At 45.1% G+C, this 12340-nt stretch overlaps 1 protein-coding gene and 1 non-coding gene across 2 annotated transcripts in view; both read left to right on the top strand.

The window, feature by feature from the left end:
• LOC126262905 (uncharacterized) overlaps positions 1 to 12340 on the top strand; it is a 318098-nt gene that overhangs the window by 44949 nt on the left and 260809 nt on the right. The window lies entirely within an intron of this gene.
• On the top strand, positions 10217 to 10291 carry Trnat-ugu (transfer RNA threonine (anticodon UGU)). The gene has a single exon. It is a non-coding gene; the product is annotated as a tRNA-Thr (tRNA).

Raw genomic sequence — 12340 nt, 5'->3', positions numbered from 1 at the left:
AAGAGCGACCTCCGACAACCAGACTGCACACCGGAGCGCCAACGAGCCGACCCAAAAAAAAGGCGTCTCCCTACAGCGTCGTGCCAAAAAGCGACCAAAGACGAAAACCGCGGCCACGCGATACAGATCCGATCGCAGATATCTTAAATGAATACAGAGAAGCGACCGGCGCCAACGGCGGCACGTATCATCCTCTGCTTCCCAATGGAGGCCATGGCCCCCATCTTAACGGGGTCGAGGCTTACCCCTGCTGTCCCCCGAGCTTCATTTGACTAAAATGAACCCGGAATCGCAGGCCGGAGGACACCACCTTGACCTCCAGATTAATGATTCTCACCTTAATGATACGACAGGGGCCCCGGTAACGCGGCTTCCTCTTGCCCTAAATATCCTGGATCTTACGTGCGGAATATTTTTAATAAAGACCACCGGTTTTTCCCTCTAAGGGGTGCCTCCCCCGATTATATCTGTCAGCTTGTCGATGATGGGCCAAGTTGTTATTTTGCCTTACCCGCTCCCAATTTTCTCGGAGACTTGCCGAGGTAACTGTGGCAGGCAGGTGATTATTAATACCTCACAGGTTTTACAGCGGAGAATTCGAGGTATATGTGAACATGATAGAGGCGGGAGTGGTACCTTTAGCTTCATGAGGTGCAGAATGAAATGCCTGATAAGCCAAGATAAAGTGGCATCCAATCTAAATCGGACTCTTAGCATGGTAGAAGCTAAGCGCCGCCTTTAGGTTTCTGTTCACCCGTTCGGCGAACGAGGCCTTGAGATATTATGACACAGTAGTAATATTTTTGATCTCTTGGTTAAAACAGAATCTCTTGAAGAGTTTTGACAGAAAAGCGAGCGCGTTATCACTCACAGTGGACTTGGGTGGCCAAACCAGGAAAGAACTCTGGATTACTGCTAAACCGTAACCTCGGCTGTCACCCCTCAAGTAGGTAATAAACGGGTACAACAAGAGAACGCGTCTACCACTACCAGCACACACCTATTTCCTTTCTTCGTACAAAGTAAGAGACCGATGTAATGAATGAATATCCGGTCCAGGCAGAATAGCTCCCTCAGATTGTAACAGCCCTCTCCGTGCTCCGGAATCTGCTGTAGCACACTTGCATTGCTCGACGACACGAAACGCCGAGTATCGCGATACACGTTCGGCCAAAACAGATCCTCACGAACCCTGTTCAAGGTTTTGTATAATCCGAGAAGGCCTCCCACGGTGGAATCATGGAAATACCTTAACACCATTTGAATCAGATCGACTGGAAGGCAAACCTTTAATTCGTGCTCGTCTCCCACTTGCTTACATAGCACTCCTTTATTGAGGCGATACCCCGGAAACGCCTCCTCAGATTCCAACTTGTTACGCATAGCCGCCCATGTGGGATCCTGCACCTTCTTAGCGCTTAAATCGCAGAAAGGCCCGGGTGTCTACGATAGAATAATATTCGCCCCGAAATCCGGCTGAGAATTCCCGCGACCTTCCCCTGATTCTTCCGCGAACATGCGGATGAGCATATGAGCGACGCCATTCTCGGTTCCCTAGAAATGCTTCCCCTGATCCGTACCACCCACTGCGCTGTGCGGCCCGTCTTGAGAGGCCTGGCTAATACGAGTACCCAACTCTGGGCTTGATTGTCAGTCTTGAGAGGAAACTCCTGATGTTCAAGGCATAAACTGAACTTCTCGAGAGCGAAGAGCACGGCCAGGGCCTTACATTCATAGATATAATAATTACTCTCGGCTCTGGTAAGGCGCCGGGACGCATACGCAACCGGGCGTCTCTCTCTCCTTGCTGTTCCTCGAGAAGTACCGCGGCAGTTCGAGAATGGGACGCATCGGTTTGCACAATGAAGGTACCATTAAAATCCTGCACCGCCAAAACTGGAGGATTGGTAATAGCAGTTTTAATTGACTCAAAGGCACGCTGCTGATATTGCCCCCAAACGAAATGTTGATTTTTCTTCCGTAAATCATTGAGTGTTGCAGCGATCTGAGCAGAGTTGGGAATGAATTTACGAAAAGCAAATTGCCATCCCGATGCATTGTGTGACACCCTTCTTATCGATAGGAGGCGGGAACACTCCGAGAGCCTTAGTACGCTCATGGTCAATCCTAACCCCTTCTGCCGACACTGCCCCAGATTCGAAATACAAGATCGACACAAATTAATCTTAGATGTCTAGACTGTCAGACCGGTGGCACGCAACCGAGAAGAAACTTGATTGAGATGCTCCAGGTCGTGCAGAAGCATTTACTAAAAATGACCAGGTCATCCAGATAGTTGTAGACAGAAGTATATTTGAGATCGCCTAAAACCGTATCCTTTGCACGACACAAAACTACCCGTGGCCAGGTCAAAGGGGCTCGACTGAATTCGAACAGGTTCCAATCAGTGCAAGAATACCGTTGCCGCCTTAGATTCCTCAGCCAGAGGAATCTGATAGTACCCTTGGTTCAAGTCAAGCACCGGCCGGAGTGGCCGTGCGGTTCTAGGCGATACAGTCTGGAACCGAGCGACCGCTACGGTTGGAGGTTCAAATCCTGCCTCGGGCATGGATGTGTGTGATATCTTTAGGTTAGGTTAGAAGTTAAGTCGCATAGTGCTCAGAGCCATTTGAACCATTTGAACCATCAAGTCAAGCACCGTAAAATACTGTGCTCCAGAAAATCAAGTGAAACAGTTATGAAGATCAGGTAACGGAACAGGCACCAGAATCACCTTTTTATTAAGGGACCGAAAACCCAGTGATAATATACTCAAATAAATAAGAAGCTGGTCATAGTGCTAAATCATGCACTCGTAACTTATAACATAACCCCAGAGCAAATGTTGAAATGTGTGTATGAATTCCTACGGGACCAAACGGCTGAGGTCATCGGTCCCTAGACTTACACACAATTTAAACTAACTTAAACTTATGCTCAGAACAAGACACACACCCATGCCTGAGGGAGGAATCGAACCTACGGCGGGAGGGGCCGCGCAATCCGTGATATGGCGCCTCAAACCGCACGGCCACTCCCCGTGGCAACCCCAGAGCCGATTTATTATATTATATGTATTCCATAGATCTAAGCGTCTGGAAGTGTTTTCAGAAAGTATTTTTATGGGGTGTAGCCATGTATGGATGCGAAACATGGACGATAAACAGTTTAGACAAGAAGAGAGCAGAAGGTTTTGAAAAATGGTGCTACAGAAGATTTCTGAAGATTAGATTGGTAGATCACGTAAGTAATGAGGAGGTACCGATCAGATTTGAGGAGACACAACTTGACTAGAAGAAGGCCATGTTCTGTGGCATCACAGGATCACCAATTTAGTACTTGAGGTAAGCGTGCAGGGTAAAAATCGTAGAGAGAAACCAAGAGATGAAAACACCAAGCAGATTCAGAAGGATGTAGGTTGCAGTAGGTACTCAGGGATGAAGAGGCTTACACAGGACAGAGTAGCACGGGGAACTGCATCAAACCAGTCTTTGGACTCAAGGCCACAACAGCAACAGGTTAAGTGTAGTGTAGGTGCAATATGCGACTAGATAAATGCTGGAGATCTGAAAACCACACTTAGATTGTCTGTAGAATCAAATTATAGTAGCCTTGGATAGCACTAAGATAGTCCTCGTCTCTACAGTTCGTCACATTGTTATTCAGCTATACCGATATGAATGCCGAATTCGTAGCGCTGTGTTGCGCCCATGGACTTCGAATACGTTCCACTCATGGAAACCACATATTACCGATCAAATTTCACAATGGGGAAACTCCAATGGAACAGGTGCACAACGGTTTTTGAACGGTCCTACCTGCAGCTCGGCAATGGATGAACGGGAATGTGATAGAAAAAGACTGAAGTTAATACTTCGTCACGGTTATGTGAAGGTAGGTATCCATCTCGACTGCAGATCAGAGCTGAAACAGCAGCTGCACGAAAAAATTGGCATAATTTCCCGCTAACACTCACACTTAGAAAATCTAAGATGCATGGTTTAGTGGTTACTAAAGCTGCGGTATTTATCATCGCGGTCGGCAACATTAAATCTGTAGTTAAGTGGAGTCGCAGACAGTGACTGCTGGAAATTCGTAGTCAGATTCCAGGAGGAGGAAAGTCCTTCTCTCACCTGCAACCTCTCTCCTTCCCCGCGCGATCTCTCATGATGTTATTCTAAACACGGAGAAAACTTCTAAAGAAAATGGTGCTTTGGTTGTATCCCACGGAAGTCAAGGACAACCATTACTGTTCACGAAATGGATAAGTGGAAAGATGTAGGTGATGCTATTTTATACAGCGAACCCTAGAAAACAGGAAAATCGTAACGAAATGCAGGAAGACTTGCACAAGATCTACGCTTGATGAGGAGATTGGCATAGATCCTCAGCATAAACAAATGTTATGGATTGCTTTTAGATAGACGGGAAGACCCATTATTTTGTTTGATTAAACGACTGCAAAACCATCACTGGAAGCAGCCACGCCCGCAAAATATCTAGCAGGATGCATACGGAGTGACTTAAAATGGAGGGAGCGCATACAAATAAGCCAGCGCCAGACTGAGATTCTATTACGGTATATGAATGGGTGGTGTCCGTTCTCTAGGGCATGTCCGAAAGAACAGCATATATTCATATAATTTGATTGGCGTAGCTGAGCAATGAATCCACCTTCTTCAGTGCGGATGCACGAATACCTCCTGTGGGAATCTAAAAAAGCGAACGTGGCTGTGGATCCGTGGCGCTCATTAGGAATGGGAATCGTCCGTGACGCGTACCGATATAGTCCGTTCAAGGGAAATAACACTGTGTCGCGGATCGTGTAGTTGTTGCCTCATCTGCCTAGTAAACAGGAGATGTCGGGTTCTCGGGTTCGAATAACGGACCACATTTTCACTCGTAACGCGTAACGTTCAAAATGGTTCAAATGGCTCTGAGGACTATGGGACTTAACTTCTGAGGTCATCAGTGCCCTAGAACTTAGAACTACTTAAACCTAACTAACCTAAGAACATCACGCACATCCATGCCCGAGGCAGGATTTGAACCTGCGATCGTATCGGTCGCGCGGTTCCAGACTGTAGCGCCTAGAACCGCTCGGCCACTCCAGCCGGCCCGTGTAACGTCCCAATGCATCTAACGGCAGTGATCCCCTCCCTTTTCGTTTCTTTCTCCCCCTCTCCACCTTCAATTTTCATGACTGAGATTCACTGGAATAGTGCCTAGGAAGTGTTACTTAAGCACTTATTGCTCGTCAGTCTAGGCTCGTACCATGTAGGACGCATAGAGAAAATTGAAAAGGTTTGAAGAAAAGCAGCTCACTTCGTCATGGCTTCGTCCATTAAGTAAGAACGCGCCACAGTAGTGTTCGTCTGACGCCAGTCGCCGACATTAAAAGATAGATACTCTGATATATGGTTCTGAGTAGACAAGACGGGATGCTGACGCAACTATGTAGTGATCGAAACATTTAATCTAATTAAATGTGCTACTGGGGTGGAATAATAAATGAGAATTATCTTAATTGAAAGATAGGCTTTGCGTCTCGCGTTTTCGTTAATTGTTGAAGATCCGTGAATGTACGTTTCTACAAGCGCGAACTAAGATACCGTGCGTATCACAATGAACAACAACGATTGTACGAATCCAAGCATTATAGAAGATACGATAAAATAATTGAAGTAATCACGAGATCACCGACAATCCGTTTGTGAGATCGTTCTGAATACATGGTTAAGAGCCACCGCTTTGAGCACTAAATATTGCCATAGCTAGTACAAATGTGTTTGAAATATAAACTTTTCGATTAATTCCCGATCTACCTGGTCACAAATTTCGCGAATCTCAAATTGTATATGCATTATGGGGCACCAGTACAAGTGGAGTCTGACATGTCCAAGATGGACAGATTAGTAAGATCTGTAATTTGACTTCCAAGATCACCTCACCTCAACCCTTTGGATTTTTCTCCCTGGAATTATCTCTAAATTGAAGTGTACTGCACCATTGTGATACAGTTGAAGAACTGGCGTAGCGAATTGGTGCCTAGTCATAATTTACAAGATGATCCCGAGAAGCTTGAAAAGATTCGTAACCGACGTGCTAAGACGCGTGTATTACTGCATTCTTATACGATGACGTACGAGTGTACAGTAACATGTAATGCTGTGAAATGGTATAGTACTCGTAGAGTTATGTGATAGGTAAACATTGAGTCCAATTATATACATTCTTAATCGAAAAGTTTTCATTCCAGTTGCCTTTGTTCTACCTGGGACAATATTTCCAACTGAAAATGGCGGTTCGTATCTACACGTTCGCAATCACAGCAGTAGGCGAAAATATGCAAACATTAAAAACACAGCACACTACCAACGCTAAACATTCAAAACAGCTTCAAGTCGATAAATACAGGCTGTGAATCGTTTTCAGTATCACAACATTCTTCCTGTAAATTGGTGGCAAGTTCAGGTAACGTCATAAATGAGCATAGGGATCGCGTACCCATATCTCCAAAGCAATCCTCAAAGGCACAACAATACATAATTCTGGTGACTGTGGTGACAAGGGGAGCTGGGATCAATCATCTTCGTGCTCACAAAACCAGCCCTGGACGATGCAAGCTGTGTGAAAGGGGCTCTGTCCTATTGGAACAAGCATTATTATTAAGACACAAATGTACCATGGAATGCACCTGATTAGCCAAAGGAAGGAAGATTGACTTTAATGCCCTGTCGACATCAAGGCCATTAGAAACGGAGCAAAGGATGTGGAAAGATATGGACAGTGCACTCTCAAAGGAACCATCCCGGCATGTTCCTGGAGAGATTTAGGGCAACCACAGAATCCTCTAAATCTGGATGGCCGAACGTCGGTTTGAACCATTGTGCTAACCAAATAGCCACCTCGTTCGGTCTGATTAGCCAAATGGTCATACAGTCCTTGGTAGTAATGTGACGTTGCAGAGTAATCAAGTGGCCCACGAAACACCACGACATAGCTCCCCATATCGTCACCGGATCCTCGCCATATTTCACTCTTGGTAGACTGCACCGTAGGCTTTCGACGGTATACGACAGACAAAAACTCGGTCATAAGTTGTAAGCAGTATGAAAAAAGACTCGTCCGATCAAAAGACTTTCTTCCGTTCCTCCATAGTACACATTTTACATCTTCGGCACCACGTTTCCCTGTTATGGACATTTGCATCACTGATGTGTGATTTTAGAATTCCAGTTCGCTCTACAATTCGTATCTTATCGAGCTCCCTACGTGCTATTTTGCTGCTGACATTCAGTTCTGCAATGACTTTTAAAGATGCCGTCGTATTATTTTCCGTCACAGACCTGTTCAGTGACGGTGTGTCTGACCACTCGTCACAAACTTTCGCCCGTGTTGTGAGAGGCTAATGTTTTTCTGATTACCCTGTATACTGTATAAACTTTCCATACGGTGCCTCTTCAAAAATCAAACACGTCGGCAACATCAGTTAGGGAAGCATCCCCCATATCAGCAGCAACAATTTGTCCACGTTCGAATTCAGTTACCTCCAGCGTCATGTGCTCATATTTCTGACCGCGACTTGCACTTTCAACGTATTGAAAACATTGCACGGGTGCCGTTCGTGGTCAGATATAACAACACCACCTAATGGCTTGGCTAGCACCTGCATTTATGTTGAAGCATGCTTTTGTTGCGATGTATCCATATTCCTGTCGAGCCTCTGTATGTCAAAAAGTAGTCTATAGCGGATCCATGTTTACGGGAACGATTTTTCTTCTATTATCCTATTGCTATATCTGCGACAGTGTACGTTATTAATTGTGATATATCGTAGACTATGTGTATATAATGTGGTAGATTCGGTGATCTAGGGGTACGGCATTTGACTGGTAATCAAAAAGTCCTACGTCCGGCGCTTAAAAACTCAATGAAAATCTTCAGGAATGGCGGCCGAAGACTTCCACCAGAACAGTCACCTTCATTCAACCAACGGCCTTGTCAAAGGGATGGGGAAGGGTTGGCAAACTTCCCTTCAAGGTGAAAGACTCAGCAATTATCAGTGACATGAGGATACAGAAGGCAACGGAAACCACTGCAATAAAGACACATGTATCCACAGGACATGTGGCCTGTAATATAAAAGTATCGTGATGATCTCTCCATTGCCAAAATATACCAGAATAGTCCTCTATTCGAATCTCCGTAAAGGGACTGCCAGGGGAGAGGGGAACATGACAACGAGTAGCAGCGTGGAGTCTCAGATGTTTCAACGTGGCAGGAAAGCTAGCAAACCTGAAAAGGAAGATACTAAGGCTCAATCTAAATATAGTGGAGCTCAGTAAAGTGAAATTGAAAGAAGACAACGATTTATGGTCAGAAGAGTATAGGGTAAAATCAACAGCAGCAGACAATGGTGTAACTGGAATAGGAGTCGTTATGAAAAGGAAGGTAGGGCAGCGAGTGAGTTGTTATGAACTGTTCAGTAATAGGGCTCAACAGACTCGACAGCAAACCAACGCCGACAACGATAGTTCAGGTACGCAAGACGACGTAGCAAGCCGAGGACGGAGGGTAGAGAAAGTATACTAGGATAGTGAATGAGTAGTTCACTACTTCAGGGCAGATGAAAATCGAATAGTCATGGGAGTTTGGAATGTGAATGCAGGGGAGCGAGTAGAATAAAGGGTTACAGGAGAATGTGTACTTGGTAGGAGGAATGAGAGAGAAAAAAGGTCACAATGGACGTCAGTTAATAGTAGCGAATACCCTGTTCAAGATTCATAAGAGGAGGTATACTTGAAAAAAACCGGAAGAAATAGAAAGATTTCAGTTAGATTACATCATGGTCAGGCTGAGATTCCGAAACCGGATACTGGATTATAATGCGTGCCAAGGAGCAGATATAGATTCATATCACAGTTTAGTAGTGATGAAGCATAGGCTGAAGCTTGAGAGAATACTCAGGGATAATCAATGCGCAAAAATGTGGGATACGGAAGTGCCAAGCAATGAATAGGTAGGTTTGAAGTTCTCTGAGGCCACAGACACTGCAATAATTAGTATCACAGTAGGCAGTTCGGTTGAAGAAGCATACACATCTCTGAAAGCGGCAATCACTGAAGCTGGAAAGAAATGTATTCACTATGTGATCAAAAGTATGTGGACACCTGGCTGAAAATCACTTACAAGTTCATCGCGCCCTCCATCGGTAATCCTCAATTAACTATGGTGTTGGTCCACCCTTAGCCTTCATGGCAGCCACGCAAAACAACAATGGGTGCAAGCCCCCTCGATGCAAAATACGATCACACCATAACACCACCGCCTCCAAATTTTATTGCTGGCTCTACACACGCTGGAAGATGACGTTCACCGGCATTTGCCATACCCACACTCTGCCATGGAATCGCCACATTGTGTATCGTGAATCTTGAGTTCACACAACGTTTTTCCACTGTTCAATAGTCCAATGTTTACGCTCCTTAAACCAAGCGAGGCGTCGTTTGGCATCTACCAACGTGATGTTGGCTTATGAGCAGCCGCTAGACCATGAAATCCAAGTTGTCTCACCTCCTGCCTAACGGTTATGGTACTTGCAGTGGATCCTGATGCAGTATGGAACTTCTGTGTGATTGTCTGGATAGATGTATGCCTATTACACATTATCATCCTCTTCAACTGTCGACAGTCTCTGTCAGTCAACAGACGAGGTCGGCCTGTACGCTTTTGTGCTGTACGTGTCCCTTCGCGTTTCCACTTCACGATCACATCGGAAACAGTGGACCTAGGGATGTTTAGGAGTGTGGAAATCTCGCGTACACACTTATGACACTAGTGACACCGGATATCCTGACCACGTTCGAAGTCCGTGAGTTATGAAATGATAATTAAATGGACACCCTAGCTGCAAACAGGTGTTGATGTACTTCATTGGGGACATGTTGAAAATGTGTGCCCCCACCGGGACTCGAACCCGGGATCTCCTGTTTACATGGCAGACGCTCTATCCATCTGAGCCACCGTGGGCACAGGGGATAGTGCGTCTGCAGGGACTTATCCCTTGCACGCTCCCCGTGAGATCCACATTCCCAACATGTCCACACCACTACATTCGTAGTGCGCCTAATGGATGTGGTGTGGACATGTTGGGCATGTGGATCTCACGGGGAGCGTGCAAGGGATAAGTCCCTGCAGACGCACTATCCCCTGTGCTCACGGTGGCTCAGATGGATAGAGCGTCTGCCATGTAAGCAGGAGATCCCGGGTTCGAGTCCCGGTCGGAGCACACATTTTCAACATGTCCCCAATGAAGTACATCAACGCCTGTTTGCAGCTAGGGTGTCCATTTAATTATCATTTCATTTCTAGCAAAGCTGCATGGTCATCCACGGTAACTGTTTTTTCGGGAACAGATACTAACGTCATATATCCATGAGTTATGGGTAGCGCCCCATTCTGCTCTCTCACGTTGTCTCATGACTAGAGGTCACTGAAATGGAGTACCTGGCAATAGGTGTCAGCACAATGCACCTAATATGAAAAACGTATGTTTTGGGGGTGTCCGGATGCTTTTGATCAGACTGTGTAGATTCAAAGACGGTAACTGCAAACAAACCATAGGCAACAGAAGAAATACTTCAGTTGATCGATGAAAGAAGGAAGAAAGAGAACGTTCAGGGAAATTCAGGAATACAGAAATACAAGTCACTAAGGAATGAAATAAACAGGAATTGCAGGGAGGATAAGGCGAAATGGCTGCATGAAGAATGTGAAGGAATCGAAAAAGGAATAATTGTCGGAAGGACTGACTCTGCATATGCAAAAGTAAAAACAAGCGTCGGTGAAATTAAAAGCAATGGTGGTAATATTAAGAGTGCAACGGTAATTCTACTGATAAGTGCAGAGGAGAGAGCGGACAACTGGGAAGAGTACACTGGGTACCTCTATTAGGGGGAGGATTTGCCTGGTGACGGAATAGAAGTAGAAACATGAGTCCATATAGAAGAGATAGGGTATCTGTTATGCCGTAGCCAATGTAGCCCCTGAGGGCCGGCAACCTATATTACAACACAGAGGCCGAGGTTGTCTATGGCCAAAGCGTACCAAAAGCACAATGGTAAACACCGGCTATTTACTCTACATACTAGATAATGGAAACAGACATTCCGAGCAATACTTCCTGCCGGGGAGCTCGAGCCAAGGCCTGCAGGAAGTATCACTACGCCAAAACCTGATTGGCTGGAAGCTGTTTGGGGCTAGAACCAGCCTCGAAGTTCAGTTCTTTCCGGATGCCTACCTCGTGTACTTCGACCGCTGACGATTAAGTCTTCGTCTCTGAATTGGACTCTTACTAGTGTTGGTGTGTTACCACGAACCTTTGTGGAAAATTAGAAGTGAACTTCCGTTTGCCTCAATTAGGAGACTTTCACTGGCATTGATATTGTTACCTTTCTTTTGTTGTCCAGTCATCAACCTTGTGAACTTACATCAGTAAAAGTTGTGTTCGTGAAAAATTGCGAATTGTCAGTCACAACAGGATCCATTATTACAATCCTGATTTAAGAGAGCTTTGGAAGACTTAATATCGAATAAAGCAGAAAGCATACATAATAGACCACCAGAATTTCTAAAATGAGCTGGAAGTACCAATATAACGACTGTTCGTGTTGGTCTGAGGAAAGTGTGAGTCTGGTTGATACACCATGTGACTTTCGTAAAAATATCATCCACACAATTCCGAAGACTGCAAGAGCAGACAAGTGCGAGAGTCATTTTAACAGCTCATGCATCCAAGTTGCTGGCAAGGACAATATACAGAAGAATAGAAAAGAAAACTGAGGACGTGTCAGATGAAGATCAGTTTGCCTTCAGGTAAGTTAGACACAAGAGAGGCAGTTCTGATGTTGCTGTTGATAAAGGAAGCAGGGCTAAAGAAAAATCAAGAAACGTTAATATGAGTTATCGACCCAGAAAAAGCATTCGACAGTGCCAAATGGTGCAAAATGTTCGAAATTCTCAGAAAAAAAAGAGTAAGCTATAGGAAGAAATGGGTAGTATACAACATGTGCACGGACCAAGAGGGAAGAATAAGAATCGAAGACCAAGAACGAAGTGCTAGAATTAAAAAGCGTGTAAGAGAGGGACGCAGTCGTTCGCCCCTACTACTCGATCTCTGCATCGAAGAAGCACTGACGGATGTAAAAGAAAGGTTAAAGTTGGGAATTAAAATTGAGGGTGAAAGGATAACATTCACTGATAACATTGCTGTTCTGAGCTTAAGTGAGGAAGAATTATAGGATGTGGTGAATGAGATGAACAGTCCAGACTACAGAAA

Source organism: Schistocerca nitens, chromosome 6, assembly GCF_023898315.1.
Source record: "Schistocerca nitens isolate TAMUIC-IGC-003100 chromosome 6, iqSchNite1.1, whole genome shotgun sequence".
In the NCBI taxonomy this organism is placed as follows: Eukaryota; Metazoa; Arthropoda; class Insecta; order Orthoptera; family Acrididae; genus Schistocerca; species Schistocerca nitens.
This window is presented reverse-complemented; position numbering and strand designations above follow the sequence as displayed.